Source organism: Homarus americanus, unplaced genomic scaffold (genome assembly GCF_018991925.1).
Source record: "Homarus americanus isolate GMGI-L3 unplaced genomic scaffold, GMGI_Hamer_2.0 scaffold23578, whole genome shotgun sequence".
NCBI classification, from domain to species: Eukaryota; Metazoa; Arthropoda; class Malacostraca; order Decapoda; family Nephropidae; genus Homarus; species Homarus americanus.
Window position 1 is genome coordinate 6,900,485 of NW_024733231.1, and position 8,420 is coordinate 6,908,904.

Here is an 8,420-nt window from a genome sequence, read left to right on the forward strand (position 1 = left end):
CTTAAAGACCTTTAATTAAGTTTAGAAATTTAACCATTATGTTACAGGGTTAAGTTACAGCACTAAATGAGATGCTGAAGAACTCAAACGTAAAATCTTAAGGAACAGAGTTTTTGTACGGTCAGTTAAGGGAGTGAGCGAGCGAGCGAGTGGACGATGGTAAGTTTCAACTCCAACTAACCTGACCAACACAAATTCAACCTTATATAACACTGGCCGCCACCTTCCTTATTGATCAGCCAATTACTTATATATCGAGAGCTTCACGTCATAGAATATTTACGAAATTAATCTCATTGGTATTTAATCAAGAGAAGTCGGGGGAATGGTCTTTGAAGCGTGAGATGATGTAATAAAAGGCTTCAATTCTTCTTCCCCGCTTAGATGTAAGAACCGCAAATGACTTCAATTATTAGTTTTTCCCGACTTTAGTAACCTTCGCGTTTTGATTTACAGTAAGTATGTTAATCGCATTTCTTTTTTGGGGGGAGTTTTTGATCATCTAAATAGTGTGTGTGTGTGTGTGTGTGTGTGTATGTGTGTGTGTGTGTGTGTGTGTGTGTGTGTGTGTGTGTGTGTGTGTGTGTGTGTGTGTGTGTGTGTGTGTGTGTGTGTGTATGTGTGTGTGTGTGTGTGTGTGTCTTTCATGTAGTCTTTACTTAGACATGTATCTCACACACGTCAAGCAGTTAATGACAAAAATAAGGAATATATGTCTTTCAACTCGTGGCCTTCAAAATATATCTTAAAATATGAATTACATGAGATAAACGAATAATGACATCACCTTTCTTTACTGTATGACTCACATCTGTGTAATAATATTTCAAAGGTTAGGAGAGCTCATTACATCAACTGTCATATAAATTTACCATAAAGGTCAAAGGTTAAGGTCAATTTTCTTACCATTTGACAATTTCTGAAACTACGCCCTTGATTCTTCAGGCTTCTACGCTCTTAACTCATGAGACATAAAGGCAAGCATGAACTTAGCATGCTTCCCTGTTGGGCGCTGTAAACGCTTCTGCGCTTCACCATACACAAGGATGTAGAGGAGTGCCCAATAAAAAAAAAAATAAAAAAAATCTGAAACACGATGGTGCAATTACCGTAGACTTTAGAAAATGGAATTAAAGAAAACGATACCGGAGTAAATCTTATTGGAGGGGAAACTATCCTAATGTACTGCGCCACGCGTATTACACGTTTACACACATATACTGTTAATATAAGTGGAAATAAGACGCTATTAAGGTCTTTCTTGGTTTATCAACTTACTATTTACCTGTCTGTAGTAATCCCTCCCCCCCCCCCTCTTTCTCTCTTTCTCTCTCTCTCTGGATTAGAATACTGAAGCTTGGAGTAATTTATGTTGAATGAGAGGCAGAAGGATGAATGTGGTGATGTTGAAGAGGTGTGGGTGTGGTGGTGGGAAATGGGGAGGGGAGGGGAGGGGAAGGGAAGGGGAGGGGGGGGTTGGACGTCGTCACTCAGTACATAAGGTGTGGTTTAGTCAGTGTGATGAGGAAGGGCGATCAGTCAACCAGAGTAACTCACCCTGACCAGTCATGCCTCCTCCTCCTCCTCCTCTCAGGTGAGTCCCCACTACCTGTACTCTCTCTCCCACATTTTCACCTGTAATTACTCTACATAATCTCAGCCACCTAACTCAACTTTACTTCACATATTAATAAGTTTACCTGTACGTTAACTATCGGCAACTTAACTTAACCTAACAAAACCTAACCTAACCTCACCTCACCTAACTCAATTCTTAGTAATTTTCCATCAATATAATACTAAATTCTTTGTTAATTTGTTGCAGTGAACGGCGAAGTTAATTTACCTGCGTGATTTGACATTAATAAGTTTACCTGTACGTAAACTATCGGCAACTTAACCTAACCTAACGTACCTTAACCTAACCTAACCAAACCTAACCTAACCAAACCTAACTTACTAGAATACTTAAACCTCAGGTGAAATAAGCTAAACTACCTAATCTTCAGCCAATCCCAAAATAATTACAGGTAAAACTAATTAACTCTAAGTGAAATATAATTAATGACACTTAGCTTTTTTTAAACAGGTGTTGTAGTTCAGTAATTAGTGTGTTATGATGGCAGGTGTGACAGGTGTGGCAGGTGTCAGGCGGTAGTGGTGGTGGTGGTGGTGGTAGTGGCTCTCGCTTCAAGCTCACATCAGAATCGTAAGTATTGTTAACCTTCGTTTCTTGAGTCTGGTTCTAAGTTTCTGTACTGTGTTAGCGATTAAGCTTAGTTTTATCAAGCTTAGTTAATTAATGTCCCTTTCTAAGTTAATGTACTGTGTTAGTGATAAAGCTTAGTTAATTAATGTCTCTTTCTTAGTTAATGTACTGTGTTAGTGATAAAGCTTAGTTAATTAATGTATGGTTTTATCAAGCTTAGTTAATTAATGTCCCTTTCTAAGTTAATTTACTGTGTTAGTGATAAAGCTTAGTTAATTAATTTAGTTTTAAGTTTATGTACTGTTAGTGATAAAGCTTAGTTAATTAATTTCTCTGGTTATAATCTTATGTATGTAGGTTAGAAAAAAATTAATTAAGAAAAAACATAAATATCACATCACGTCATTGGGTGTTTTATAATGGGGCCGAGTAAGGAGTTTGACTGGATTTGTCTTTGACGAAGGCTAACCAATGTGAGTCCATAACCTAAGGCCCGTTCTTGGTCAAAACGAAGTACTTATACAAAATAATAATAATAATAATAATAATAATAATAATAATAATAATAATAATAATAATAATAATAATAATAATAATAATAATAATAATAATAATAATAATATCAAATTTTAGCTCTCAATCTTAAAGCAAATATACAGTATCGTTAAACACCTTATATAAATAATCAAGTAGAATAAGACAATTTATCATCATCATCATCATCATCATTATAATCATCATCAAACAACACACAAAACTAATTACTATTTTACCTGTCCTGTCATCATCACCTGGGCCAACCCTCTTCAGTTATCCATCCTCTGCTCTTTCTCGCTCTCTGTATCCGTTATTATCCGTCTTATCCTTCCTCTCTCTCTCTCTCTCTCTCTCTCTCTCTCTCTCTCTCTCTCTCTCTCTCCTTACCAGCCCTGTAAGGATAGATAGTTAAGTGAGTGTTTATAGGCTTCAGTAGTTGGAGTGTGAGGTGTGGAGTGTGAGGTGTGGAGTGTGAGGTGTGGAGTGTGAGGTGTATATTGTAAAGTAATAAACGTCAGGTGTGGAGTGATTAGTGTGGAAGATGATGTGTGAAGTGCAAGGTGTGGAGTGTGAGGTGTGAAGTGCGAGGTGTGGAGTGTGAGGTGTGAAGTGCGAGGTGTGGAGTGTGAGGTGTGGAGTGCGAGGTGTGGAGTTGTGAGGTGTGGAGTGTGAGGTGTGGAGTGTGAAGCATAAAGTATTAAGTAAGAGATATGGAAAATTAAGTATGTAGTATGAAGTGTTGAAATCTGAGTCAAACACATCAATAGCAATGCATAAATCCTCCCACCATTAAATCCCTCCCTGACCAGCTTAACACATTTAATAGCAAGGCATAAATCCTTCCCTGACCAGCTTAACACATTTAATAGCAAGGCATAAATCCTTCCCTGGCCAGCTTAACACATTTAATAGCAAGGCATAAATCCTTCCCTGGCCAGCTTAACACATTTAATAGCAAGGCATAAATCCCTCCCTGACCAGCTTAACAGGTTCAATAGCAAGGCATAAATCCCTCCCTGACCAGCTTAACACATTCAATAGCAAGGCATAAATCCTCTCACAGTTAAATCCCTCCCTGACCAGCTTGCCCCTCGCCGCCGCTGGATTTAACAGACGGGTCGTGGGTGTTAGTGAACGATGACTTGGGCGTCGTGGTCTGCAACGATGGTTTCAAACTCGACAAAGGCTTCAACTACGTAAACAAAATCAATTGCGTTGATGAGAAATGGGCTGGAAACTACATCTGTGAAAAGGATACCAGTCAAAGTATGTATATGTATAACCATGTGTATATATTCATGTAATTTATATGTATAACCATGTGAGCATATAAGATAGATCGATAGATAGTATAATTATGTTATATATATATATATTGTCAATACACATACTGAATCAATGTAAATTTGTATGACGATTTTACTGAATAAAATTGAAATAAACACACACACACACACACACACACACACACACACACACACACACACAGGCACACACATTTTGCCACACCTTATATGATCTGCTTGTGTCTCTCTCAGGATGTGAAGGAGAATCCTGTTGGAACTCTGAGCAGTGTATAAGACAGGCTCCTGAATCAACCTGCGTCGTATACAATGAATCCGAGATGCGACAGTCCTCAGCCCACTGTATGTGTTCAGATCTGTCCTTCTCCCCTCCTGATAACTGCATACCTTCAGGGAATTGGATGGTATGTGTGATTGATGATGCAATCCATTATGTTTTCTACTTCCCGGAAATAGTTTGTTATTGTGATACGTTTATGGCCGCATGTCATTCGCCCTTCAACGATTATAGAAACTCCATGTCTTCTACCATATATGAGACCCCGACATCAACTACAATAGCTAATGCTAAAACAAGTACAAACAGTGAAGCTCCATCATTAACTACAATAAATATCACCCCGACAACAACAACTACTGAAGCTTCAACACCTACAACAATTATAGCTACACCACCACCACTACCAAGTACTGAAGCTTCAACATCTACAACAATTGAAGATTCAAGAACAATTATAGCTTCACCACCACCACCACCAACAACAACTACTGAAGCTTCAACACCTACACCAATTGAAGATCCAACAACAATTATAGCTTCACCACCACCACCACCACCACCACCAACAACTACTGAAGCTTCAACACCTACAACAACTGAAGATCCAATAACAATTATAACATCACCACCACCAACAACTACTGAAGCTTCAACAACTACAACAATAACAACAGAAGCTCAAACAGTAACAACAACACTCCCTACATCAACAAGACACACCACCACCACCACCACTACTACAGCATCAACGGAGATGACTGTCACAACGAACACAGCACAAGGTAAGATAATTGTCTCTCGTCACTTCTGGAATATTAATACAATGATAATATAATGTAAATATTGATATAATGATTTTAGAATAATAGATTGTATTTAAAACTCCCTCATACTTTTCACCCATTCCCATATATGCTCAATCTCATACTGATAACGTCACGATACACCTACACACGTACACTTAAATTCTAATATACAAAGACACAAAACATTTTTCCCTTTAGTTTGTTTCTAAATTCTCTTTACTACTTTTTCCCTTAAATTTCTTCCTTAATTCTCTTAACTAATACAGCTTCCAAATCTCAAAGAATCCTACGTCAATATTTTTCATCCTTATGCTTATACTGTCTCTCAGAGGGAATACTACCCCATCTTTTTTTCTTATTTAAACTGAACCAATCCGATTTTTTTTTTAACTGGGATTAGCCCACCCGGGCACGGGTCAATTACCCACATCAGGGCCTAATAATAATAATAATAATAATAATAATAATAATAATAATAATAATAATAATAATAATAATAATAATAATAATAATAATAATAATAATAATAATAATAATAATAATGATAATAATAAAAAAATAATAATAATAATAATAATAATAATAATAATAATAATAATAATAATAATAATAATAATAATAGTAATAATAGTAATAATAAAAAAAATCAGTAGTGAGAAACGATATACAGTATGTTTGTTGTGTTGTCAATAGTAAGAGAAACAATTGAGACCCTGCAATTGTGTGTAAATGAGGCAGAAAGTCAGATCACCAACCTGGAACTTGGTCACATTTTCGTGATGCCATATGGCAGCAGGGTCTACCATTAGACAACACATTATGCTTCCAATATCTTTCCAGGCGGTAGTACCTCCCTGTTATCACATCTTCAGTTCGGAGAAAAAATAAATCACTGCACGAATCTTCCATAATCTGTCTCTTTCCTCATACGATATTTTCAAGTCTCACAAAACCTTCTCACCATTGATTAACCTCATTCTCTCTTATCATCTTAAAGTGTATGATATTTTACCTTAGAGTGTATGAATCGTGATTGTGAAGATACTTATACATTCATTAAGGGTATCAGGATTTATATTATAATAAATCTCTATTATTATAAGATAAATCAGCTAATAAATTTCGCAGTAGTAATAAATATAGGAACATGTGTGTATTTACTGCACTGTACACCGCCTCCCCTCACCCATTCATCTCCAGTAGCCGCGCCAAGTTCAAATGGGTTTACTGTTTTCCTTCGGGTCCGGGGGGAGGGGGAGGGGGAGGAGGGCTAGAGTGACCCATTGCTTTGGTTACAATGTTATTCATGTAGTTTTTTACTCATAATTTATTGCACGGCCTTGGGGTGGGGGGCATTGCTCTATTCCATGTTAATTTTTTATTTGTATTTTCTTAATGTGTTTTCTAGTGTAGTGTAAATTATTAATATGTACTGTTGTGTGAATGATAATTAAAATATATATATATATATATATATATATATATATATATATATATATATATATATATATATATATATATATATATATATATGTGTGTGTGTGTGTGTGTGTGTGTGTGTGTGTGTGTGTGTGTGTGAATGAAAAGTGGCATTTATTCATGAATATATGTATCTGAGCATATATGTAATTTTGTATCTATGTATTTATAAGTAAGTATATTTTATCTGTATGTGTCACTATACAAAAACTATAAAACTATTGTAAGTTTATATTACTTTTGTTTTATTAACAATTATTCAATGTTTATCTAAACTTAAATTATTTACACATTGATTTAATGAAGTTTTAGTATGTGACCTATCACTTGACCTTTCACCTGCTTCATCTACAGTATATCCATCCATCCACCCACATATCTATCCATCCATCCAGCCACCCATCCACCCAAATATATATCCCATCCATCCATCCACCCACATATCTATCCATCCATCCAGCCACCCATCCACCCAAATATATATCCCATCCATCCATCCACCCACATATATACCCCATCCATCCCGTAAACACCCATGTATACCCCATCCATCCATCAGCCACTTACTTCACCCACATATCTGCTCCATCATCAACCACCCATCCACCCATATCTATCCATCCGTCCAGCTACCCCATCCCACACATATCTATCAAATGCCATCCAGCCACCCATCCACCCACACTCACCCCCTCCATCCATCCAGCCATCACACCCATATCTATCCATCCATCCAACCACCCATCCACCCACATATCTATCCATCCATCCAGCCACCCATCCACCCACATATCTATCCATCCATCCAGCCACCCATCCATCCATCTAAAATTGAAGAAACAGAGCCTTACATTTTCCACAATCACAGTTCAGTAGTTTAAGATGTCCAAAAAACATTGACAACTTGCGGTGTATAAACTCTCGTCGTTATGAGGTAAATGTACACACGTTTGGTCCACCACACGCTCACCCGTTGTAGACTAATAACAATGGAAGCCGAGAGTGGGTTCATTACAACTGGTTTATTGTGTACACGTTCTTGCCTTTTAAGTGTCGTGCACCAGAGCTCTCAAACAGTAGAGTGGGTCTATTTCTTACAATAACATTCTCCGTTGTATTAAAGACCTAGTTATTCTCGATAAGACACAATAACAAGTGAAATTTGAATGTATGGATAACCTCAATAGTCATTTGTCTTGTTGAAATCCATGTTATATTATAAAGTAACTTTCAACAGAATACCTCAACGTTTAAGTTTCAACAAAATTCTTTAGGATTTTCATCTCGGCTGTCACAGTACTGAAATGAAACTCGTGGCGTGAGATTGCTGCCTGTGGGAAGGGTAACTTATAACATTTTGCCTCAGTTGAATGTATTGCTTGTGTCAGGGGTAAGTTTTTAACTGAACCTGACCTGTAAAGTCGGCTACTTGCATGAGCCCATAAGGTGTAACTACCTATTTATCTGAACCGGACATATGCCAATATCAAGCCTAATTATCCTGCCAGAATAACAAGATACACATACATTGTTCAGGTTCATGATAGCCGAGTACTTTCAACTCACGCTACAGTTCTCATGTGTTCCGTGTCACCATTCTCCTCTGACGTACTCGAGGAAAGATTCTATATATAGACACCTTTTTTTATTTAACTGGGATTAGCCCATCTGGGCACAAGTCACTAACCCACATCAGGACCTGGGGGGGGGGGCGAAAATGTAGTAGCAGTAGTAGTAGTAATAATAATAATAATAATAATAATAATAATAATAATAATAATAATAATAATAATAATAATAATAAT